Source organism: Mirounga leonina, unplaced genomic scaffold, assembly GCF_011800145.1.
Source record: "Mirounga leonina isolate KUSES-001 unplaced genomic scaffold, KU_Mleo_1.0 Mir_126, whole genome shotgun sequence".
NCBI lineage: Eukaryota > Metazoa > Chordata > Mammalia > Carnivora > Phocidae > Mirounga > Mirounga leonina.
In genome coordinates, this window is record NW_023270314.1 from 30,156,238 (window position 1) to 30,182,470 (window position 26,233).

General features: G+C 41.7%; 1 long non-coding RNA gene across 4 annotated transcripts; it reads right to left on the reverse strand.

Moving 5' to 3' along the window:
• On the reverse strand, positions 1 to 26,203 carry LOC118008926. 4 transcript variants are annotated; one of them, XR_004678773.1, is made up of 5 exons: positions 26,118 to 26,203; positions 14,844 to 14,918; positions 10,996 to 11,204; positions 1,928 to 2,146; positions 1 to 517 (listed from the first exon to the last, which is right to left on the reverse strand). It is a non-coding gene; the product is annotated as an uncharacterized LOC118008926 (long non-coding RNA). The 4 variants fall into 4 exon arrangements; XR_004678772.1 differs by having other exon boundaries at positions 1,904 to 2,146; XR_004678771.1 differs by lacking the exon at positions 1,928 to 2,146.
• Positions 26,204 to 26,233: the final 30 nt, after the last annotated feature.

Here is a 26,233-nt window from a genome sequence, read left to right on the forward strand (position 1 = left end):
CTGAGCCGAAGGCAGTCGCTTAACCGACTGAGCCACCCAGGCGCCCTAACTCTATTTCTTATTTATTAAAATTTGACCCTATCATGCTACACACGTGAGGAGACTGCTACGTATAAGCACATACGTGTAGTGGCACATATCCATATACGCATACACACATACTTAACCGTACCTATAACGGATATATGTACCAGTCCCCATCTTCCTAATCGTGCACTGTTCACTTTGCTTCTGTGTCCTCACTTTGTTTCAGATGTCACCACCTTCCTTTCTCTCCCCGCCTCCCCAACCCCAGTACTATTGATTCAACTGCATACCATAGCAACATGCATTTCAACCCTAAGCCACGCGCCCTTGATCCCGGTTCCATTTAAGTCAATTTAATAAACATTTATTATTTGCCTATTATGTGAAACATATGCAGATGTTTTTTTAAAAATTCAGCAATGGATCTTGTCTCTCCTTGTCTCCCTCCTCACGGCTCATAACAGATTGAGCTGCCCCAGATAGATATCTCCTGTAAAAACAAATAAAATGAATGGAGGGATTTAGGCAAGATATGCACAAAACAAATGAATCCATTATCTAGAAAATATTAGTGAAATACTTCTCTTTGTCACAGCCTCTTGTTTTGTTATTCTTTAATATCTGAAGACACCCGGACTTTAGTACAGAACTCAACAGCAAACTCTAACTACATTTGGAAATTCACTACACAGAAGATCAAACCTGTGGATCAATGAAATAAAGCACTGCTTTCTGCAAGAGGAAAAGTGTTAGGAGATGCCTGCCTTTTTTTAAATTCTCTTTTCCAGTATTCCAGAAATATATGCTCGTAAAATAGTAAATGATATTAAGAAATGTGTATGTAAGATTAAGAAAAAGTTCCAGGCACTTATAATTTACACCTTAGTCACTAAGGTGTAAGGTGTACTGAGATGTTATTGTTCAAATATACTAGATAAAATTCGAGTCATTTTATTGGTAATACACCCTTGAAGCTTAACCAGGGCTATGGTGCCAATGCCCTGGGAAGGCAATTGTTCTGAGCTTGCCACAGCCCAGGGGAGGAGGGCTGAGTGACTCTTAAGAGTAGCACATGGAACTCTAATTAAGAACCTAATAAGGACACAGTTGTATTGCTTTTAATCTAAAGATCTGTCCTGTCACTTAACAGTCCTGAAGACACGGATTGTCTATTATCAGTACAAGCACTGTGAATTGAAGATAGTTCAGCAAAAGGAGATCCTCGCTGGCAACGTTAAAAGGAGAATGGTGATTAACAGAGTGTCAAGAAAGGGATGTGCTTTTTTAAAGCAAATACATGACACGTGTGGCCAGCTCAAAATCAAGCTCGGGGGACTTGAGTTTGGAGACCTTCAAGCAAAAAGTATGCATATCTCTGTTGTTTACATGCTCTCTCCTTTCCTGCAACTCTTCTTCCTAATCATTATCCTGGCTTTCAAGGCCCCTACCTAGCTCCAGCCCCTCTCTGAGCAATGACCTTGCCTCCTACCTTTCAGTGAGAGCAGAACTCTCCCAGAGTCCCAACTTCTGCACTGACCTAAATAAGTGTGTAATTATTTGCTTAATGTCTGTGCATCTCTCCTGCATAGTGGAAAGCTCCCCAAGATGGGGGATGTAGCCTGTTCACCAGTGTCCCCAGGACCTGGCATGTGGTCTCCCCGGGGCTCCCTAAGTATCTTGAATGAATGCATGAACACACTTCCTTCCCCTCATTGATAAGTTTTTGCTTTAAAAACAAAAGTTTTCTGTTTTTAACAATATATTGTCATGCAAAAAAAAAAAAAAAAAAAAAACACAGAATAGTACAGAATCAGATTGAAGGGAACTGTTCAAGTCACCCTCCCTGGGAAATTCCGCTGGCTCCCCTCTTCCTCACCTTCTTGCCGGCCTCCCAGCTGACCTTCCCCCTGCACCCAGATTCCCTCCTCTTGCTGGGAGCTCCTCCTGGAAGCACTTCTCCATGTGGACGTGTCAGGGAGGGGGCGCTTGGCAGGGCCTTTGCTCAGGATGGCCAAGAGTTGCAACAGCTGAGGGTGAAGGCAGCAGAGCAGCCAAGGGGAACGGTGGCTGTGTGCCAGACAAGCTAAATTTGTCATCAGATCTTCAGGGTGAGAGCAGGCTAAAGAAAATAAGAGGCAAAGTGAAAGGTGTGGGGAATCTAGCAGGAGGTCAAGAATACACATGCAAGCCCAGACCAAGAGAGAGGGTCCAGGGCCATATCGAATGGAGAAGGGATATCGAGAATGCAATTTTTTTAAAATTTGGGAGTGTTCCAGGGGCTGATGAAGGCTGGACTGGCCCTCTGATGCCTCCTCAGAACTTCAAGCTATTAATTATCCTCTCTTTCCCCAGCACACTAATTCCAGTTCCTTTCTCAGACTATAAATATGCTAAGCCTCTTCACCTAAAAACAAACCAAACAAAAAACCTCTCTCTCAACCCCATCTCCCCTTCAGCGTACCCCACCCAGTCTCTCTGCTGCCAATCCCAGACACACTTCTTGAAAGATGAATCCAAGCTCCCTGTCTGTGTTCCTCGCCCGCTACTCACTGACTGGCTCAGTTGATTCTGCCTTCCGCCCCACCACTTTGCTGAAAATGGTGTTTGCCAAAGTCATCCTCGACCTCCGTATTGGTTATCAGATCCAGAGGACATGGTTTTGTTTCCATCTGAGCTGACTCTTTGGAGCTCTGACCACTGCCTCCTCATTTGGTCTCTCCAACATACCCACCCCTCTGCTGGTTCTGCCCCTCTGTCTGTGGCTCATCGTTTCCTTTCCTTTGTGAGGCCCCATGTCTCCACTCATTGTTATCTACAGCTGCCTGTGGACCTCACGTATCAGTAGGCAACCGGCGGGAGGTGTCTCCCCATTCTTGAGCAGTTAATGGCGCGAAGCTGCCCAGGCACCATGCGTGGACACAAAGCCTGCTCTGGATTACTGTCCAGGATTGCTCTCCACTGACTTTCAATCTTTTATTACCACACTAGCTCACTGCTTCCTTTTCCTTACAAGAAAACATTCCTTCCCATCATTTTATAATATTACTACGGTTACAGTTCGTGGAGCATTTGCTATTTGGGTGCTTCTCTTTCGCTAATTTATGTCTTCAGTTATTTCTTTAAGCTGCAAATATTTACCCACCCTCACGATGGTACAGGTGCTGTGGATGTAAAATTTTTAGTTATTACAACTCACTTAGAAGATAGCATAGTGTCACTTGAGAGGCTGAAACTGAGGCTGACACTCTAAGAACACTTAAGAGGTACACCAAGAATTTGGATTCACAACTCTTTACATTTCCCTAAGATACCAAAAAATAAATCTAAAGTCTATCTTTCTTTCTTTCTTTCTTTCTTTTTTTTTTAAAGATTTTATTTATTTATTTGAGAGAGAGAGAGCACATGAGGCGGGGGGAGGGTCAGAGGGAGAAGCAGACTCCCTGCCGAGCAGGGAGCCCGATGCGGGACTCAATCCAGGGACTCCAGGATCATGACCTGAGCCGAAGGCAGTCGCTTAACCAACTGAGCCACCCAGGCGCCCTAAAGTCTATCTTTCATCAAACATCTTATGCCAGGAGCTTTCCCCTCCTTTACCTTATTACACAAGTGGTATCATTAGCTTATGGTCTGATGTTATTTTTGAAATAGAGGAGGGAGAGATCATAGCAATGGAAATCCCAAATGCCATAACTTTGTTATCAGCACTACCCCACTTGTTTCCACATGATCCACGTGAGGCTACCTATAAACCATGTAGCTTGAGATTCACTTATTTATTCATGGTCTCCTAGATCTTACAATATATTCATAAGGGATGAGGAGGTGAGAAGACCAATTTTAATCAAATAAATAAAAGAGTATATTATTACACCTGAGAAAAGTCCCAGGACAAAAAAAGTACAGTTGAATACGAACTGATAGTAAAGAAACTCGACCCAGATTGGGGGGTCAGGGAAGCTTCCCCAAAGAAATAACACGTGAGTTGAGATCTAAGTGATGAATAGAAGTGAAGCCCATAAATGGGTGTGTCCTTCCTAAGGAGGGAACAGCACACGCAAAGGCTCTGGGTAGAAGAAGAGGCATATTGCTTTCAACACCTAGCAGTTGGGGCATACAGTGAGGGTAACAGAAGGGTCCAAGAGGAGTAGCCTGGGCCCAACTATGCTGACCATGCACCACTCTTTTTTATCTTATGAATCAGAGTCCAGCAGGATGGAGTCTTATCAGATTTGTGTTCTGAAAATCTACTACCATGTAGAGAACCTGCTGGAGGGCCCCAGGAATGATAGAGAAGAGTCAGGAAGCTATTGCTATCATGGGAGCAGGTGATGGTGCCTTGGACTAGTGTGGTGGTCACAGAGGAAGACAGAAGTCAATCAGTTTGATACCTGTTTGAGGAGGTAGAATTAGTAGGACATGCTGACAGATTTAAAGAAGTGCTATAGTCCCAGAGTCCCAACTTCTGCACTGACCTAAATAAGTGTGTAATTATTTGCTTAATGTCTGTGCATCTCTCCTGCACAGACAGGGGATGTGCAGGAGAGGGTTGGAGATGCCTAATTGCATGAGTGATGGTGCCATTTGCCAAGATAGGGAAAAGCGCTTGGAGGAAATTATAGGTTTGGTGGGTTATGTTAAGATGGAAGGGCTCGTGGCACAACAAGGTGATCTCTGGCTGTACCAGTCTAGAATTCCAAAGAGAGACCTGTGTTGAAGAGAGGAACTGAGGAGTCATCAGCAGAGTAGGAATCAAGGCATGGGCATGAATGAGACAAGTCTGGAAGAACTGGAGAGTGAGAAGAGGCCTAGGATAGAGATATCCAGAATGCCATCATTGAAAGGACTCACTTTCCAATCATTTAAAAGAAAAACATTTTCTGAAGAAATTTAGCAACTTCTTAAAATAAAATTTCTCTTAACCAAATTTTGAAATATTAACATCAGTAAGAAGGTTAAAAAACAAAATAAAAAACCATGCACCTCTCTGGTCCCCCATGAATCTGTAATGTTTTACTTATTTTTTTAAAAAAATTCCAAAGCGTGCAAGGTATTGACATTTGTTTAAGTCTAGGGGTGGACACATAGGTGCTTGTTGTATGTCTCTGTAATTTCTGTATGAATGAAATATTTCATAATTAAACAGTAACAATAAATGTTCCAGGAAATAAAGACTAAGTCAATAAAAATTCAGGCCAGAAAATTAAATACCAGAAGCAGTTAAGGGAAAAATAAATGATTAGAGATATGGCCAAGGAGTTGCTTGGTCCCAAAAGGAAAGGTTTCGGCCCAACCTAAGAAGATGTGCCCTGAAAGATTATGCTGATATGTTTGCAGGAATTTCCAACATTATAGAGACTATAACAAATAAAATCTTGGCTCTATTTATATTTCAGGATAATGAGAAGCAAGAAGTTGGCCAATATTATTTGTTTTGGCTGCACATAAAAGTCATTCGTCTGGTTTAATGAATAGATGAATAGCCCTCTATATGCAAGAATATACTTAAAATTTGGAAAAAAACTATGTCTGACACAAGACTAGTGATCTACAAGTGATGTCTACTCGGAAATGACTTTGGTAGTGTAACAGGACAATGAAACCATTGTCTGTCTCCCCAGTACCACCTCCTACCACGAAAACCACTGTCCCTTCCTCTCCACTACCCCCAAGAATGGGTAAGGGAGGACTGTAGAAGAGTATCACCTCTAAAAACCTACTCTGGCCCTTATATTAAGGGATGTATGGCCCAATGATGGACCTTTTCTCACAGTACCTAGAAGAAAACAAACTCCATTGTTTTGAGAAACTATGCTGAAGAGATGTGGAGACAATTAGAAAAAGAAAGGGGCATAGCTGTAGCTCAAAAGGGTGCTGTATGGAGTGCTACACCCAGCCCTGATTTTCCTACTGAACTGCAAGGTTGCCAGCCCCACCTTGGACCATTCTGTTGGACTCATCCCTATGGTGTTCCTCTAGTATTAAATAACTCAGACTTAGGGAAATGGTTAATGATGACCGAGTCCCTTGGACTACGTGTTGGGGAAAGGGAAGGGCTCTAGGGTGAGGGCAATCCCTGGAGGACTGAAGGGACAGCTAGCTGTACCGTGAAGGCTTGAAGAAGGGAGCCCTCCTCCATGGTTCATGGGCCTGAGGTAGAAGGTCTGTTATTCATGGCATGATGGCTATGAAAGGTTTAATTTCTTGAGGAATCTTTTATTGGGTTCCAAAAAAATCATGGTTAGGTTATAATTGTTTTTCCCTTATAGGCTAATAGTTCCTTTTTGTTTTTGCCAAATTTCAGCAAAATCTGATGAACCCACATAACTGTGTATAATGATATTATAGAAGGGAAAAAAGCATAGGTAGGCCCAATGGAAGGATTCCTTCACTTTTTATAGTGGGTTGAATAGTGTCCTCCAATAATTCATGCCCCACCTGGAACTTCAGAATGTGATCTCATTTGGAATAAACCTTTGCAGATATAATTAAGGCAAAGATCTCTAGATTAGATTATCCTGGATAGGGTGTGCCCTAAATCCAGTGACTAGTGTCCTTTCTAAAATGCAGAAAGGAAGCAAGCCTAGGGATGAAAAGACCATGTGAAGACAGAGCCAGAGATTAGAGAAACCCATTGGCCAAGGAGGAACGTTAAGGACTGCCTGCAGGCGTCAAAAGCTAGGAGAGGGGCATGGAATTCATTCCAGAAGGAAGCAACCCTGCCAAAACCTTGATGTCAGACCTCCAGCCTCCTGAACTGTGAAAGAATAAATTTCTGTTGTTTTAAGCTGCCCAGTTTGAGATAATTTGTTACAACAGCGCCAGCAAACTAACACATCTCCACAAACGCCCTTGTGAGGTTGGCAACATTTCTTTGAGAGCAACTGGAATCCTTGAATTGGGGGCTGAAAAGAGCAGTACAGTAGACAGTGGCCTGCTACCGAAAGCTGAGGAACAGAGTGGAACATGAGCAGTCAAGTAGACTGCTTAGAAATCCACATAAGGGGGCGCCTTGGTGGCTCAGTCGTTAAGCGTCTGCCTTCGGCCCAGGTCATGATCCCAGGGTCCTGGGATCGCGCCCCGCATTGGGCTCCCTGCTCCGTGGGAGGCCTGCTTCTCCCTCTCCCGCTCCCCCCGCTTGTGTTCCCTCTCTCTCTGTCAAATAAATAAAATCTTTAAAAAAAAAAAAAAAAAGAAATCCACATAAGTCGGGGCGCCTGGGTGGCTCAGTTGGTTGGGCATCCGACTCTTGATTTTGACTCAGGTCATGATGTCAGGTGTTGTGGGGTCGAGCCCCGTGTCCAGCTCCAGGCTCAGCAGGGAGTCTGCTTGGGATTCTCTCTCTCTCTCTGCCCCTCGCCTCCCATGCCCGTTCTCTCTTTCTTGCTCTTTGAAGAGATAAATACAATTTTTTTAAAAACAAAAGAAATTGACATAAGTTTAGTCCTCCCACTTCCCCCAATAATGCTAAAGGAGGTAATCCAAAGAAAGAAGGGAAAACGGATGCTTGAGTTCCATTAGAATTCCCCTTCAGGTACAGGAGTGTCCCCGATGTCCACGTCCCCTTCTCTTCGGTCTTCTCCTAATGGCCTTCAGACTTCACGCACAGCAGAACCATACATCTCCCCTGTGTCCACATTCATGCTGTTCTGAAGATTGTACATAACTTGGGATAAAGCAAGCTTAAATTTCAATTAAGGTCAGACAAAACTTCTTGGGTATTGGCAGAGAATGAGCTATCAGGTAAAGCGCTGGTTTCCTCACTTATAACAATAAAACAGTTTATTGAGATATAATTCACATACCATGCAATTCACCTCAAGTGTACCATTTAATGGTTTTTAAGTATACTCACACTTGTATAGCAATTACCACAACAACTGGAGAATGTTTTCATCACCCTAAAAAGACACCTCATACCCATTAGCAGTGACTCACACTCCCCCCCACATCCTTAACCCCCATCCCCATCCACAACTGTTCCCTCACTTTCTCTCTTTTCTGGATGTGGATGTCAGGCACCTAGCCCTGAGAGTACTTGGCAGCCACCTCTAAGAAGAAGGCAGCTTTAGTATAAAACTCATACTGCAGGAGGCAAGATGGAGACATAGAGAGAAAACCATGATATCACTAAGCTGCTGAATCACACCAGCCCTGAAGTCGACCCTACCCTCTAGATTTTTGAATCATATGAGCCAATAGGGGTCTGTATTATTTTAGCCAACCTGAGTGGCATTTTCTCTTAATTGTAGCTAAAAGCATCTTCACTGATATAATGACTCATGACAAAAAGGGACAAAGCAGTAAAAAAGACCTAGGATTTGGATTTTGGTTTCTTGTTTGGCAACTATTTCTGATTGTCTGCCAAGGGCCATGCACTTCCATGGGCATATGCTGGCCACATACTATCAATGGGATGTTAGATAAGTCTTACTCCTTTGTGCCTCCGCTTCTTCATCTCTAAAGGAAGGGATAATGGGAATAGAGGGAATCGACTTGGTTATTTCTAAGCCTCTTCCTGCTCTGATGTGTAGACTTTATTTTTAAAATGAGTAATATCATCCCTCTAGCGTTGTTAATTCAGTCATCTGTTCATTAACTGAAAAAAATTGGAAATCTGCAATGGACTGAGATCAAAAGGATAAATAAAGGCATGCTCCCTGATCCTAATGAGCCCAGAGTTATCAGGGAGCTAGATATGTAAGCAACTAACTGTAACAAGTGCCATGAGTGATAACGAAGATGTATGTGTGGGTCAGGAAGGGTTTCAAGGGGGAAAATGCACGTGAGCTGAGGACTGCAGATGAGTAACAAGTTTAGAGGCAGATAGATGGTGGGAAAGAGAGCAAGTTATTTTTATATGAGTAAATAATATATATAATATGAATATATTACATGAACATATCTCATATAATTACAGGTAAGAGAATAGATTTAGAAAGTATTAGTTACAAATGCAAATGTGAGAAAGTAATGGTAATCAATGACAGCAATAAGAACAATAATATTAAAATCTAGTGTTTACTGAGTATTTACTACATCTGGCACTATTTTATTCCATTTTAGGTATGGTCTTTCCACCCTCACACAGCCTCATGAGGTACAGCATTGCTCTCCCAATTTTGCTAAGGGCAGCACAGAGAAGTAAAATGGCTCGCTCGGGTAGTAAGCAGTGGAACCAGGCTACCAGCCCAGGTGAGCTCCCCAGAGCCACGGAAATAGACAGCTGCTCACGCTTCTGAGAATTCTGATTCTCAGAATCCAGTGAGACACTGTACTGGAAGAATCTTTTTAAACCAAGTAAGGTGTACCTGATCTACCAACCAATGAAGGAAGAGTCAGTATATAAAATATTTAAAAATAGTTGGAATGTGATAGGATACATAATATTACAAGGATAATATCAAAGGCATAGTCATGGGATGAAAGAGGCAGTGAGGAGTCCTGGTGGAGTCTGCTGTGTGAGTTTTGTAATGTGGGACTGTAGAGTTCTTATCTCACGGGGGAGCATCAACAAGGCGAACAGCATGGGAAGTGCTGGTCCTGGTGCCCAGCTCATAGTAAGCAGCCGATAAACAACTGTAAGTATATGTAAGTTCTTGTTTCGGGAAGCTATTCAGTAAAATCAGCAGATTTAATGAAAGGATGTACAGGAAAAGCACTTTGGGGAAGGACACAGTGCTCTCCAGAGACAGCTTCTTTACTACAACTGATTATGAGGCATTTACAGACTAGAAAACTTGTTTTCCACAGGTGTTCATTCATGTTATTCATCAACAGAACCAAGTCTCTCTCTTTTTTTTTTTTTTTTAAAGATTTTATTCTTTTTTATTTTGAGAGGGAGAGATAGAGAGTGGGAGAGCATGAGTCAGGAGGGGCAGAGTGAGAGAGAATTCCAAGCCCACTCCATGTTAAGTGTGACCATGACCTGAGTCAAAACCAAGAGTCGGACACTAACCAACTGAGCCACCCAGGCACCCCCAAGTCTCTTTTTTGCCGTCGTATTATCTTTCACATTCTAACTTGGCAATCACTAATTGTAGTGACAAAGTCTTCTCAGAAGTAGTTCCATTGCCAAATCACTAAGAAACCAACTAATTACACCTGAACTATTTTAAATAAATTGGTCCAACGAAGACACATTTGGTAAGTGCCCTTCAAGAAGTAAGGAAAAAGTATTCCTCTGAATTGAAACCCAAACTCTATGTTTTTGCAGAGAAATATTCGTTTTGTAGAACTCTGGTCTAACGGGAGTGCTTCTTCTGGATTCCATGTCTACCTTCATCTGACAGCAAGACCATGCTGCTCTTAGCCCCCATCCTTCATGATTCTTTGAGACTCAGGTGTTATAGACTGAATGTGTCTCCCCAAAATTCATCTGTTGAAGTCCTAACCCACAATGTGAAGATAATTACCTTTGGGAGGTGATTAGGTCATGATAGTGGAGACTTCATAAATGGGATGAGTGCCCTTATAAAGGGAACCCCAGAGAGTTCACCAGCCCTCTTTCTGCCATAAGAGATGTTAGCATCTGCAACTAGAAGAGGGATCTCCCCAGAACCCCACCACACTGGCACCTTGATCTCAGACTATCAATTGCAGAAATAAATCTCCGCTGTTAACAAGCCCCCTGCTCTGTGGCACTTCCATAGAGAAGCCCGCATTAAGGCACCAGGTTAGGACACCTCTTCTCCCAGGTTAAGACTCCCTCTGCCCCCAGGTGCCAAGTTCCATGTCTGGCTCTGGGTGGGCACCTTACGCTTAGCATGCCTCTGTCCCTCCACTACCATCTTGAAAACCCACTTCTGTCTGTCACCCCCATGAAATTGTGAGCTTCTTCCTCATGTTTGTACTGTGTCATAGTAGAGAGAAGACAGATGTTGAAAGAATAGTCATTGCGTGGATAAAAAACTTCATTTCCCTTTGCAAAAAAAAAAAAAAAAAAAAAAAGATGAAGTCAAAGGGAACTACCTCATTGATTTGAGTTGCCCAGATTCTTCCTGTCCCCACACATGTGTTAGTGTCATCATTAACATCTCCATGAACACAGTTCTGCAGGAATTTGAGGTGACTGCTTGGAAATTCCATCTCAGCATTTTTGAAGCATTGTTCACCCCAAGGCCAGGCACTTGGGTAAAGATGTTACTGAGAGAGCTGATCTCCAAATTTCTTGTCAGAGGCTGCATGAGAAGGATGGAGAAATGGGAGAAATCCTGTAAACCGTGGGATTCCGGTGTGTTTTGTCAGGAGAGCCTAGAGTGCTCTGTTTTCAATGTCAGACAGGACTATATTCACATCACTCTTTTCCGGTGGTCATGAATCTTATCTTTTTTTCACTTCCGGGCACAGCTGCGCCTAACCTTTAGTGCGTGGAGAACAGTGAATATTCCTGGAGATGCAGCAGGAGGTCTGTCCCTGATCGGCACAGAGCCAGAAAGTGAGGTCTCAGGTGCTGGGTGACCAAGGAGACCCCGAAGACACCCAGCGTGAGGCCAGGAGAGCGGAACCAGCTCCTCCCATCTGCCCTCCTTGGTCTTACACCTGAGGCACCCCTGGCCCAGTCTCTAATACTGGGGTCCCAGAGAGGAAGGCAGGGCAACTCTCTCCCAGACGCAGGACGTGGGGGCCTCAGCTTCCTAAAGTGAAGGCCTTTCTCTCTCAACTTGAAACACATCGTAGCCCCACAAGTGTCCCAATTACTTCGTCATTTATTAGTTACTGTACTTATGTGTGAGGTTTTAATACGCAGGAATGGGAAGCCACATTTCCTATGACTTTAAATGAAATTTTAATATCGGATCTTTGTATGTGTTTTCCACAGCAGTAAAAACAGATGATTGGCCAAAAGGACAAATTTAGTGAACAAAATATTAGCATTATAAGCACTTCCAATATACTTCCCTCTTTTCTTATCTCATGTAGAGGAAAAACAATATTTGCCTACAAGCAATTTTTGCCTCAAGGACCATAGGAATGAGAGGCAATACTCCTTGGTAGTTGTCCAAAAAGCTTATTAAAAACATGACATGATTATTTTCTCCAGTGCTAAAGCATACTCCAAGTGTAGGTTCAGCAGTTGATAAAGTCACACTTTGAGCTTGGTTGCTATCACTCTAGAAGCTGCCAGGTCCCAGACCCTTCTCCCCATCCATGCCCCAGGCCCCTCTACTCATTTCCTGCCATTAACATGTGTGGAGAAGGCTTTTATGGTTGGAGGGCTAGAGGCTGACCTAGAGGAGGAGGGGCTGATGCATGGGCATTCTGGAGACCACACTGTGAGTGTGAGCCAGGATGTCGTCTGAGCTTTTCCAAGTGGCTCCTTGGACAGCTGTGGTAGAATGGGTGCCAGAGGAGGAAAGGAGGAACAGGGTGTTGACTACGGCAGACCACTGTGATTGGTCTGTGGAAATGTGTGAGGGGTCCCCTTTGGACATACTTGGAAGTAACTGGGGCATTTGAAAGGAGAAGAACCAGTTCCTTCTGTTAATTTGATTGGAGAGTTCATATATTTGTATATATTATATATGTGTATACATACATTTAATATGTAATAATATATATGTATAAACGTATACGTGTATGCATATGTATATATGTAATATATCGTGCAGTTAACATATATCATGTAACAAGTGTTATAACATGTTATATCATATATTACATATTGTACATTGTATATAATATAGTATTATTTAACCTCTATTAAATTTAGGCTTATATGGTGGTACATACAACATTGTATCTTAAGATAAATAGGTAATAAATATCTATGAATGAAAAAGCATAATTTTTAGGATGCTAAGGTTCTGTCTAATGCCTTTATACATTAGACATGCACAAAGAGACAGTGGATGAGTTTATCCTTTTGCTTAATTTCACATTTAAAAAATTTGTTATTTACTCTAATTCCCATAACACAAATTACTGATAAAATGATTTTTTTAAAAAGCACCTCCAGGGCTCCTGGGTGGCTCAGTTGGTTAAGCCTTCGGCTCAGGTCATGACCCCAGGGTCCAGGGATCAAGTCCTGCATTGGGCTCCCTGCTCAGAGGGGAGTCTGCTTCTCCCTCTCCCTCTGCCTTTCCCCCCTGCTCACGCTCTCTCTCACTCTGTCACTCACTCTCAAATAAATAAATAAAATCTTAAAAAAAAAAATCTTTAAAAAAACACCTCCAGAATGGCATTGTTTTAACTAAAATCTACTTATGTATTTAGTTACGCATGGTCCTTTATATTCTTTTGTTCATTCCTTTTTGTTATTAAAATGGACAAAAGTTTTGCAAGTTAATTTTATTGGCTGTATAAAGTAGCTGCTTTTCATAAGTGAAAATAGAAATGACAGGTTTTTTGCAACTACTCAGGGTTCTGTTTTCTTATAATCATTTTCTGTAGGACTGGACCATGAAAAGATGGTACTCTAGAATGATCACCCCAGAATTCAGGGACATGACTTTCTTCCAGCAGTTAGAATGCTGTGGTCATCCTCCTCTGCATCTCAGCCTTCCCAGCAATGCCGGGCTGTCGAGTGCTGCCCTTCCTAGGCCTTACGTCTCCCTTTACTCATGGTGGCCCTTTGACTTCCACCTGCAGAAGCCATTTCAACTCAGTTCAGAGGAATCTTATGTTCAGAGACTCCACCTGGAGTCACTGCTGTACCCAGAGTTCACATCAAGTTGCTTCATTTTTCTTCCATCTAATTCTTCTTTGGGAATCAGCCTTGGACCCCGGTCTCCTTGGAGAGACTGGTGTCCTGCCCCCAATTCCCAGTGCTGTAACCAGGGTCCTTCTGCTGAGAGAATCCATGACCAAAGTATTTCCTGAATCTCCTACGTCAGGGCCTCCCTCCACCCTCCCCACAACACCACCTGGAATTTCCTCCTCAGCTACCCTTTGCATGGAGCCCTCACTCCTCCGCACTATGGTGAGTTGTCACCAGACCCTGTAGGTACTGTATTTGGCCAGCTGGACCTGTCACCTTCCTGACACAGCCCTTCAATCTGTCTCCTCGGTGGGTGAGCCTGGTCTAGATGTTCTCAGTAGGAGCAAGAACCACTTGAGAAATATGTTAAATATGGACTGAACTTGTTAAAATTAGATTCCTGCTCATTCCTGAGATTCTGATTCAACAGGCCTGGGGTAGGATTAGGGAATTTTTCACAAGTACCCTACCTTATTCGAGTAGCCATCCAGGGACCCTGCTTTGCAAACTATTGATCTGGTCCCAGGCCCCATCCTGCTGAAGTTCATGGACCAGGATTCTGGAGCAAGCAGCATCCATGTAACACATATGGACACTGAAACACAACGAACCCCATCTGTTTGGGGCTTAAGTCACTCTCAGACACTAAGCTATGGTCCCAGGAAAGGGCGGGAGCTGGCCTTCCAAATAGACATGCCCCAACCTGGTATAATTTCAGGCATTTCAAGAGATCATGCCATTTTCAAACTTGGCCATACATTAAAGTGACCTGGGGTATGTGATTAAACTATAGAGGCAAAGGCCACAGCCCAACATTACTGAATCAACTTCTCCAGAATGGAGTCTGAGAGTTTCTATTTTACCCTGTGCTCTAGATAAATCTGGTACAAACCTCTGCACAGACCTGTCACTGATTTGGGATTATAGGGATACAGCATGTTCCTTCCTGGTATCTGAAATTCCTATTTAGAGGTTCTAGGCCCTTTGGCCTAAAGATTGTTTTATTCTTCTGTTAATATTAAACATCATTAAGAAAAAAGCCTGCTTCGAGTGCCAGAGAAAATAATTAACATTAAACACTACCATGCCGCTTTTGGGAAGGTACGGAGATGTTTCCTACCATGTCCCAACTGGAACCATAAGGCTGCTTACTTCCGCATTCCTCCAGATGTGCTCCTGAGCACTGTTCTCTACCCTGTGGCAAGAATGACTCTAGTTTAAAATAATTATTTTTACATGTATGGCCCCTCCACTAGATTGCACATTTTCAAAAATTGAGAATGTCTAATTTGTCTCTCTGTATCTTAGGCATTATCCAGCATAAAAGTGTTCAGTAAATGGTTGCTTAATACATAGAAGATAGTACTTTAAATCCTCACACCTCAAAGCTGGGGGATTTATCAGGTCTGTCCTCTGAGCAGGCTTTTTTTTTTTTTAATGTTATGTTAATCACCATACATTACATCATTAGTTTTTGATGTAGTGTTCCATGATTCATTGTTTGCGTATAACACCCAGTGCTCCATGCAGAACATGCCCTCTTTAATACCCATCACCAGGCTAACCCATCCTCCCATGCCCCTCCTCTCTAGAACCTTCAGTTTGTTTTTCAGAGTTCATCGTCTCTCATGGTTTGTCTCCCCCTCTGATTTCCGCCCCCTTCATTCTTCCCCTCCTGCTATCTTCTTCTTCTTTTTTTTTTTTAAACATGTATTTTATTATTTGTTTCAGAGGTACAGATCTGTGATTCAACAGTCTTGCACAATTCACAGTGCTCACCATAGCACATACCCTCCCCAATGGCTATCACTCAGCCACCCCATCCCTCCCACCCCCCACCACTCCAGCAACCCTCAGTTTGTTTCCTGAGATGAAGAATGCCTCATATCAGTGAGGTCATATGATACATGTCTTTCTCTGATTGACTTATTTCGCTCAGCATAATACCCTCCAGTTCCATCCACGTCGTTACAAATGGCAAGATTTCATTTTTTTTTGATGGCTGCATAATATTCCGTTATATATATATATACCACATCTTCTTTATCCATTCATCTGTCGATGGACATCTTGGCTCTTTCCACAGTTTGGCTATTGTGGACATTGCTGCTATAAACATCGGGGTGCACGTACCCCTTCAGATCCCTACATTTGTATCTTTGGAGTAAATACCCAGTAGTTGAACAGGCTTTGATATGGAGAAGGATGAAAATGTGAGGCCACTGCCCTCTCACCCCCCTACCCCCCCACAGACACACACCACACTCCAAGGGGCAAGAGAAAGTGGAAGATATGTTAGACAGATGCCAAACATTCATCTTTGGAGCCAAGGTCAATTCCAGAAAGGGTGATGCCTCTCCCATATCAGGATCCCTTTTAGGCTAACCCTAACAGCTCTTTCCAGGGCTTGCTTTGCAAGCAAGCAGAGGGGGCTACTCTGTAGGTTTTGGTTTAGGTGGTACCTAAAGGCCTACTTGCCCTAAACATTCAGTTGCTGATATTTAAATAAGAACAGGCTTATGAGCAGAAGATTTGGTTTGATGAGGATATTCGGGATTTATATTTGGAAACCAAATGTCAGTATCACGATGACAGACTTACATAGTAGCTCACTCCTTTGGTAGGATTCTCCCTTTATGTTATAAGTTAAATTGCTAGCATAAAAAGTGGTTACATTAAAAAAACACAAAACTCTTATGAATCTAGAAATTGATCATAAGAGAAAATCAGGAAAGACCATAAATACATGGAGGTTAAATAACAAGCTACTAAACAATGAATGAGTCAACCAGGAAATAAAAGAAGAAATTAAAAAAAAATACATGGAAACAAATGAAAATGAAAACACATTGGTCTGAAACCTCTGGGATGCAGTAAAAGCGGTTCTAAGAGGGAAGCTCACAGAAATGCAGGCCTACCTCAAGAAGCAAGAAAAATCTAAAATGAACAACCTAACCTTGCACCTAAAAGAGCTAGAAAAAGAACAACAAACAAAATGTAAAACCAGCAGGAGGAAGGAAATGATAATTTACAGAAAGAAATAATACAGAAACTAAAGAAATAATACAGAAGCAGAAAGAAATAATACAGAAGAAAGAAATAATACAGAAACTAAAAAAACAATAGAACAGATCAATGAAACCAGGAGCAGAAAGAAATAATACAGAAACTAAAAAAACAATAGAACAGATCAATGAAACCAGGAGGTGGTTCTTTGAAAAAAAAAGAATCAATACAATTGATAAACCTCTAGGGCGCCTGGGTGGCTCAGATGGTTAAGCGTCTGCCTTCGGCTCAGGTCATGATCCCAGGGTCCTGGGATTGAGTCCCACATCGGGCTCCCGGCTCAGCGGGGAGCCTGCTTCTCCCTCTGACCCTCTCCCCTCTCATGCTGTTTCTCTCTCGCTCGCTCTCTAAAAAAAATAAATAAAATCTTAAAAAAAAAAAAAAACACAATTGATAAACCTCTAGCCAGACCAATCAAGAAAAAAAGAAAAAGGATTCAAATAAATAAGGTTATAAATGTTGGCAAGGATACAGAGAAATGGGAACCCTCTTACACTATTCGTGGGAATGCAAACTGGTGCAGTCACTCTGGACAACAGTATGGAGGTTCCTAAAAAAGTTAAAAATAGAACTATCCTACAATCCAGTAATTGCACTACTGGGTATTTGCCCAATGAATACAAGAACATTAATTCAAAGGGATACATGTACTCCTATGTTTATAGCAGCATTGTTTACAATAGCCAAGGTATGGAAGCAGTCCAGGTGTCCATTGGTTGATGAATGGATAAAGAAGTGGGGTGTGTGTGTTTGTGTGTGTATGCGTGTAATGGAATATTAGTCATCCATAAAAAAGAATGAAATCTTGCCATTTTCAATAATATGGATGGAGCTAGAGAGTATAATACTAAGCAAAATAAGTCAGAGAAAGACAAATACCATATGATTTCACTAATATGTAAAGTTAAAGAAAAAGCAAATAAGCAAAGGGAAAAAAATAAGAGAGAGAAAGGCAAGTCAAGAAACAGACCCTTAATTATAGAGAATAAACTGATGGTTACCAGAGGATGGGTTAAACAGGTGGTGGGGATTAAGGAGTAAAAAACAAAACAAAACAAAACAAAAAACAAAAAAAGCCCCACAAAACTCAGAACATGGGATTGAGGTGTGACTTTGTCCTTTACACATTAAATATTGCAGAACATTGCAACACATCTTTCCTAACGTACTACATGCTGCAATATGTCAACATAAGTTTAAGAAAAAATGCAGGGAGGGCGCCTGGGTGGCTCAGTCATTAAGCATCTGCCTTCGGCTCAGGTCATGATCCCAGGGTCCTGGGATCGAGCCCCACGTCGGGCTCCCTGCTCTGCGGGAAGCCTGCTTCTCCCTCTCCCACTCCCCCTGCTTGTGTTCCTGCTCTCACTATGTCTCTCTCTGTCAAATAAATAAATAAAATCTTAAAAAAAAAAAATGCAGGACTGACTGTAAATCTCACTTCCAAACTGACTTTACCATTTTTGTTTGTTTAAGGTTTAAGGGACCTCTGTTTCATGTACCATATCTTTCTCTAAATGGAGGTACTCAATGTCCCGTATTTGAGGCTAATTCCTTACTGAGGTACCCCCTTACTCAGATACCTTGCTCAGATACCCCCTCCAGTTTGCAGTTAGGTTTTTTACAAGAACCAGAATCTTTTTTTTTGCTCCTGAACTCTCTATGGCAAGTTGAACTAAAGGATTCTTCCCTCTCCCACCTCGATCATTAGCAGAGAATTCAGGGTCAAAAAGATTCCATCAAGCTGGATCATTCCTTCCAGACAGCAAAGGGGGCAGCTGCTGACAACTAAGATGCTATGACATTTACTGCAATGTGGCCGGTCTAAAGCAGGACAGAAAATGAGTCAAAAGCACAATATTAGGGTGGGATGAGAAGCTCTATTATTCTTAAAGAATCAAGCAAAAGGAAAAGTAACTCCAGTTATCTCTAGGTGAGTAAGGCACGTCTCTGTGAGATGTGTTGATTCACAGGGGACCAAGTAACAGACCAGCCAGTCCATGGCTCTTACTGGCAGGGAGACAGACCTAGAATCACAATCCCACATTTATCTCATTTTGGACACAGGAGCTTGTCCTCTTCAGGAGAGGAGTCCTTCTTGCTACCTGAGACGGATCTGCCCTTCCACTATCTCAGGAGCACCAGCTCAAACGCTGGCATGGGCTGTCTGTGGGCATATGAACATGCTAAATCCACCACTGTCTTAAGAAACAAAAACTTTCCTCACGCCCATCCTCAAGAGTCATTTTCTCAAGGAAGTCCTTCCCTGGGCCCAGTACATCCTTCCTTCACTGTAGTCTTTGTCATTTTTGATTTATTTGTGTCATACTTTGATTAAAATATTTTCTCTTACCAAATTATAAACTCCACAAGAACAGGGATTATGTCTGTTTCTCACAAGTCTGTCCCTAGCACCTAGCACTAGGCGGGTACCCAGTAAGTGTCATAGATAAGATAAGCAGCTATGGAAAAGACTGGGTTTTTCTGAGGGAGGAGATGGGGTCACCAGATTTGAATGGAGGGCTACCTATGGGAAGGCAGAGTCCAGAGCAGAGGAACGTCTCAAGTGAAGGCAGAGTTCAAGAGGTTTTGTGTCGAAGCCTTCCTTTGCACAATCAAATTAGTCACAGTTTCAACCTTCAACCTTCCACTTTGGAATATCCCTCTGAGATGTGCCTCACTCTTCAGAATTTAACATCTCTACATAGTCCTGTGTTTGTGGGTTGTTGAGGGCTGACCAGGAAGGATTGCTAGAGAAGAGAAGGGCCCAGACCTCCTACTTTGCTGAGCATCTCATCAGAGAAGGGGCTGGAAGAATACTTCCCCACTGGGAAGGATAGAAGGTGGACTCTGCCTTGATCAGTAGATGGAAAGACACAGAAGATGATCTCAGTAAGACTTAATTTCTCCAATGTCCCATATAGGTTAGGGATATCCCCCCTTCCAGAATGAAGTAAGACAGGCCCCCCATAACACCAGGTTATAATTTTAAGACCAAGAAGTGCCAAAGTTATCTTCACAGTAGGATTTTAATCTGAAATGCTTTTGTTTGATAAAAGTCCATTTTTTATTACTCAACTTTTCAACTTCTTGAAAAACAGAGAAGCATCAGTTGATTTACCCAACCATTCATCTATTTATTCAGCAAATACATCTTGACAAAACAGCAACAGAACTTACAGTCTCAAGGGGAACCATGCAAACAAGCTATTATACAATGAGAAAGAATGAAGCAATACTACAGCATTGGGACAGCCAGATGTTAGAGGACAGTGCAGAAGTGAGCATGTATTTCTGTCCTCTTTCACACCATCTCTCTCCTACATTTGCAGACTAAAAGTTAAATGCTTTCATGGAACTTGGCAAGTTTTGGTTTGTTTTATCTCAGATTTAGTCTTCTGAAAATTAGGAAGTGGATTAATAATCATTTCCTGTCTTCCATCTCCTCAGAAGGCAAATAGGAAACTGGGGTTTTGTTGCGGTAGCAAGGGAATAAAAGAACAGCCAGAAGCTATTCATTTGTAGAGTGTAGATCACATAGGACGCAAGGATCAAATAGTCTGCCCTCTTGTACTAGGGATGAGGAAACAGGCCCAGGGGACCTGAATAAAATTCTGGGGTAATTATAAGAATTTTTCACCAACAAATGATGCAACTGTTATCAGCATTTTCCATTTGAAAAGAGTATGTGGTGTAAGTGACTTACTTGAACTTTTTAAAACAACTCCATGAATAGGTACAACTGTTATCCCCAAATAACAGATGAGGAAATTGAAGGATAGAGAGGCTAATCATTTGCCTAATTACCGCATAACTAATAAGTGTCAGAGCTGGAATGCAAACCTAGGATATCTGGGTCTAGAAATCAGAAACCAAGTGTTTCACTTCACCTGTCTGTCTCTTGTACATTTGGAGTTCATGCATATATATATATATATATATATTTTTTTTTTTAAGATTTTATTTATTTGTGAGAGAGAGAATGAGAGACAGAGAGCATGAGAGGGAGGAAGGTCAGAGGGAGAAGCAGACTCCCTGCTGAGCAGGGAGCCTGATGCGGGACTCGATCCCGGGACTCCAGGACCATGACCTGAGCCGAAGGCAGTCGCTTAACCAACTGAGCCACCCAGGTGCCCTCATGCATATATTTTTGTACGTATATTTGTACCTATAAATGTATTTAATGTAGTAATTCTCATTAAACATGTCTGGTTTGGGGTGATAAGTCTTTTCATTTGATTTTTCCAGATAAAGAAAATATGAGGTTCAGACTGACATGAATAAGTTTCTAACTCTCGCAGGAATGTCACAAGGGGTAAAATTTGCTTTTGGAGCACCTTGATACCCCTTTCCGAAAGCTGTCATGCTATTGTGCTTCCTGGCTGTGTCAGATCAATGTCAGTCCCTGTTCAAACACCTGTTGTGCAAAGCACCTCAGAGTGGCTGGTCGCCTGGCACATTTCATCATTCTCTCTCTGGGCACCGAAACTAGAGCTGGGCACCTAATCATGGTGACTCTTGACTTAGGAGGGAAAAAAACAGAGAAAAGCTACAAATTATCGTTAGGGATAAATCGCAGGTAATTTTACTTGACAACTCAGAAGTAGATAGCGTTTGTTGCAATATGCAAACCACGGGGCATTCTTCATTCACTCACTCACTCGTTGGATATAGATGTACTCAGTGCCTAGTGTCAGATGCTACGGCAAATGCTGGGAACACAGATAAGAATAACAGGGACTAGGGCGCCTGGGTGGCTCAGTTGGTTGGGCGACTGCCTTCGGCTCAGGTCATGATCCTGGAGTCCCGGGATCAAGTCCCGCGCCGGACTCCCTGCTCGGCAGGGAGTCTGCTTCTCCCTCTGACCCTCCTCCCTCTCATGCTCTCTGTATCTCATTCTCTCTGTCTCAAATAAATAAATAAAATCTTTAAAGAATAACAGGGACTGACTACTGAGGGGCCCGAAGTCTAATGGGGGCCAAATTGTGCAGTATGATATATTTCGGGAACCCAAACGAGGGCAAGTTTAATCATGGGACAGAAGGAGGAGAGCTTTGGAATCCTGTCCACCTGAGTCCCAATTCAAATTCTGCCTCTTGCAAGCCCCCTAACTCAGTCTCTGTTTTCTCATCTGAAAAGTGGGGATAAAAGCACCCACCTCACGGGGTGATTATAAGTACTAAGTTCCGTGTCCAAAACATGCTGATTCTCTTTTTCCAGCCTTCTTTGAACTTCCCCCACCCACCCCACCCCATGTCCCCAGCCTTCCAAGAAAAAAGATAACTGGAGTCGGGAAAGGTTTCATTCACTTAAGTGGTGATATGTGAGCTGGGTCTTGAAAGATGAGTAAAAGTGAAGTTGACGGGCAGAGTCAGCGGCAAGGGCTTCCAGAAAGTGGACAGAATACATTCAAAAGCACTAAGGCACGGAAGACCATGGTGTTGGGAAGCAGGGAGGAAGCGAGCAGTTTAGAATATGGGTTGTATAGATGGTTATAGTTGATTGGTGTCATGAATGTCAAGTTGGAAAAGGAAGGTGATGTGTTTGGTGACTCTGACAGGTAGGTGCCTGCATGTAATGCCATTTCCAGACCAGAAAGACAGAAATTGACATCCTTGGGGCTGGTGTTGAATGCTGACCACACAATGCACATTCTTCTCTCTGAGCTATCTTTGTGTGACATGTGGGCTCTGCTTTCCCTTTTCACCTCCTGGAGGGGACCCCAGCATCTGGCTCCTGGCGTCCCAATATTGGACATGAGACTTGGGTCTTCTGAGATCCTAGATCTAGTTTGATATTTTGTTTTGTGATCCAGTTGCTAGTTGTTTCATCATGTGAGAAACTGAGATGGTGAGTGATCTATTCAGCTATCTCTTTCCTAGTACCAGTAAGAAATAGTAGCCCATTTAGAGAACATAACACTAAAACTCAACCATAAATACAGTTCCTGGTATTACTCAGTTTCTCACATAAATCAAGTTCAAATTCATATAAAATAAAGTCATTATACTGACATTAGAATTCATGCAATTATGATAAAGAGATAATTGCTTTTATAGTAATTATTTTTAAAAATCATAATTTTAAGGCTAAGCATGCCCTTTAGGGTTTGCTACATTGTAGGCAGGAAAACAGTTATCAGTCTTAGAAAAGAAAATGCTCAGAAGAAAAGGGAGATGAGCTGTGGGAGATACTGAACTTGAAGCGGTGGTTCATGCTCCCGTCTGCCAATTATTGGCTCTGTGTCTTTGGACAAATCACCTAACCTCCCTGAACCTCAGTTTCCTTTCTCATTGAATGGGGAAAATAATAATATTATGGTTAGCTTATTTTAGTATCAAGTGCCATAATATATGCTAAGTTGCTTTGTAGCCTAAAGCCATTTTACTAATTATAATAATTATAAATTGGAAAAATAATCCATGTTAAAAGTCTACTATCAAAGAAAAATACTTACACAAAGTGTACTAAAATCACTGCCATCAAACTTCTTAACAATAGTCCATAAACCAAGGAACTTTATAGCACTGTCCTACGTCATTAAATAATTATTGTGTTCTATTTCCTTCATCAAGCATTCCTTTATGCTAAAATTTGGTAATCGGTATACTCTAGATCATCAGCCCTGGGAGATGTTCCTCCAAAAAGGGCTCACAGTCATGGAGAAATACTGTATGCTCCTTAGAGAGACTGATTAAAACTTCTGAGGAATCCCACAATAACTTTCAACACAGTGTTTTCCAAACTTACTGGAGCACAGAACTGTTTTCAAGTATTAGCTTTGGTTCAAAAGACTATATTTGGGGAATATTTTTCCATATAGTTTTCTTGAAAAGTATTAATGACAAAACTAATAACCATTCCTAGGTTAATATGATTTTAGTGCAGAGAGCTTTGATGTGTTAATATAATTTTGTGTTAATATATGTTAATGTGTTAATATAATTTTAGAGCAGAGAGTTTTGCTCAAGCCAGCTTTGTCAAGATGGTAGTAAATGCTATCTGCTCTGTAAGCTTTTTTCTCAGTTGCAAACATTTCATTTTCCTCCATCACTAGGTGAGTTTTTAGCACTGTCTGAAAATAACTTAAGTCAGGAAAACAATGTATCAAGAAATGTGCTCCATTTTTCAGAAGGAGAAAATGGGTCACTAAGAACTTAGTGATTTGGCCAAGGTCTCATAGCTCATAGGTGGTAGCTCTGAGAGTCAAATAAGCTAACTTCTCCAGAGCCAGTGAATGATCTGATGATAAATCAAATGTGTTTTACACTGTGGTCCTGTAGGTGTATTCATGTTGCTGGTTCGGGCTGTTTCTCATCGTTTCAAAGACTGGTTTAGAACAGACCTTTGAAGATTGTTGGGTAGGTTCAACAGAGCTGTCAATGACTCAAGGTTTGGGTTGTAGCAGGGAAGATAAAGGGCTGTCAGTTGTCTCATACCATCCAGACAGGACTTTGAGCTCTTCTTAAACTCTAATGGACAGTAGCTACAAAAGATGATATACTTGAACTTTGTCCAGCTCTTCACTGATTCACAGATGAATGCATCTCATTTTACCTCAACACACACCTGATATTAACAGTTTATATAGATGGGTAACCCATTGGACTCCAGCAAATGAGGCAATGAAACACTGTTTTTTATCTTTTCTGTATTAAGATATAGATGCCAAGGATTGATTAAACAGTTCATTAAAAAGTTGAATAGTTGCACAGTTAACGAGTATCTGTCTTGAATTGCATGATATTATCTTCATTTGGTTTTCTCTAGAATGACTTCTCATTTTAGAAATCTGGGTTTTGTCTTTAATGTTAGGTTAGGCAGAGAGAAATACACAGCTGTCTTGATGTGTCACTAATCCTCCCTCAATCCTACCAATTCTGACACTTTAGTAGCTTTATAAAATATGCTTATGTTTATAAAATAAGAATCAATGGGAGGTGTGATAGTGTAAACATAATCTAGTTTCAGCAAATTTAAAGGGACCTGAAAATTATTCTGATATATTCTAATTTCTCAGAATGGAAACTTCTTGTTATGACAAACTAAGGAGGTATACCATAAATGGTCAGGAGGGGGATAATCCGCTTTCATAAAACAAGTGTTTTTTTTATTTTTATGTTTTTTAAGGATTTATGTATTTTAGAGAGAGAGAGAGAGAGAGAGCACAGGCACACAAGCAGGGGGAGTGGCAGAGAGAGAATCCTCAAGCAGACTCCCCGCTGAGCAGGGAGCCCTATGTGGGGCTCATCCCAGGACCTGAGCTGAAACCAAGGGCCAGCCACTCAACTGACTGAGCCACACAGGCACCCCAAAACAAGTACTTTTTAGATACTGATTTTTATTTATATTTAGGCTCCAAAATGGTAACCCCAGTGAAGGTATTTATTGCATCATCCTTCTGTTGAATTTGCATTGTTGGATGGTTTTAGTACAATTTGATGCATATGTATGTGCACATGCATGTGTGTGTATTAATGTTGTTTTTTAAGTGTTCCTGATCATTATACATTATCTGGGTAATTTTTGTTGTTATCCTGTTTTTTGACGTGCTAAGGTGCTGCTGGTGTTTTAATCAATGGAAACTCTAAGTAAGAGAAGATGGTTCTAGGCTTTCATGGTATGATCAAACAGTGAGACTTACCATTCTGAATACAGTGATACTGGCCATGCCAGAGTTCAGAAAGCAATTTGTGTTGCCTGGTAATTTTGCTGAACCGTGGCATCAATTCTCCATTGGAGATTATTTTTTCCCCAAAGAATGACAAATGAATACTAAAATAAACAGAGGGTTGTGAACATATTTGTTTCACAGACCTTCTTTGAAACAAGAATTTTGCTTAACATCAGAAAATAGTTTTAATGTAAACAGTTTTCCCTAAAGTGGTAGGTTAATGCTTTTAATAAACAGAATTAAAATTACAGTGTTGTTTATTATATCCTAATTCTTTCTCCATATATACTGGGAATTATGTTTAAATTGAAGTCCCAGAAAAGAAATTACTGGAGATCCCCCACTCATGGTTAAATTCTACCAAGTTATTCCCAACTTCACTGATCCTAAAGTGACTTTAACTGTGAATGACAGGTTTTTCATTTGTACCTCTTCCTCATTTTTTTTTTCCTTTATGTCGAGTTCGTGTTTGATAACCCTAAACCTGGAGGCAGTTTGGAGTCAACCTACCTGAAAGGCTTTTTTACTGACTTCAAAGTGAAGATCAACACCTATTCCTGCATATAGGGTAGATTCAACAAATGCAACCTCGACTGATGAAGAGACCTAATTATAAAACCACCAACCAACCAAACAACAACAAAAACCCCAACTCACACCAAGATCTTCTCTGTTGTCGGGGACCCAGAAAAGAGGGAGCAGGGGCTGGTGGCTCCCAGACTTCACTCTGGCGGGACAGCTGGACAACTCAGCCCACCTGGGAGGATGCTTTT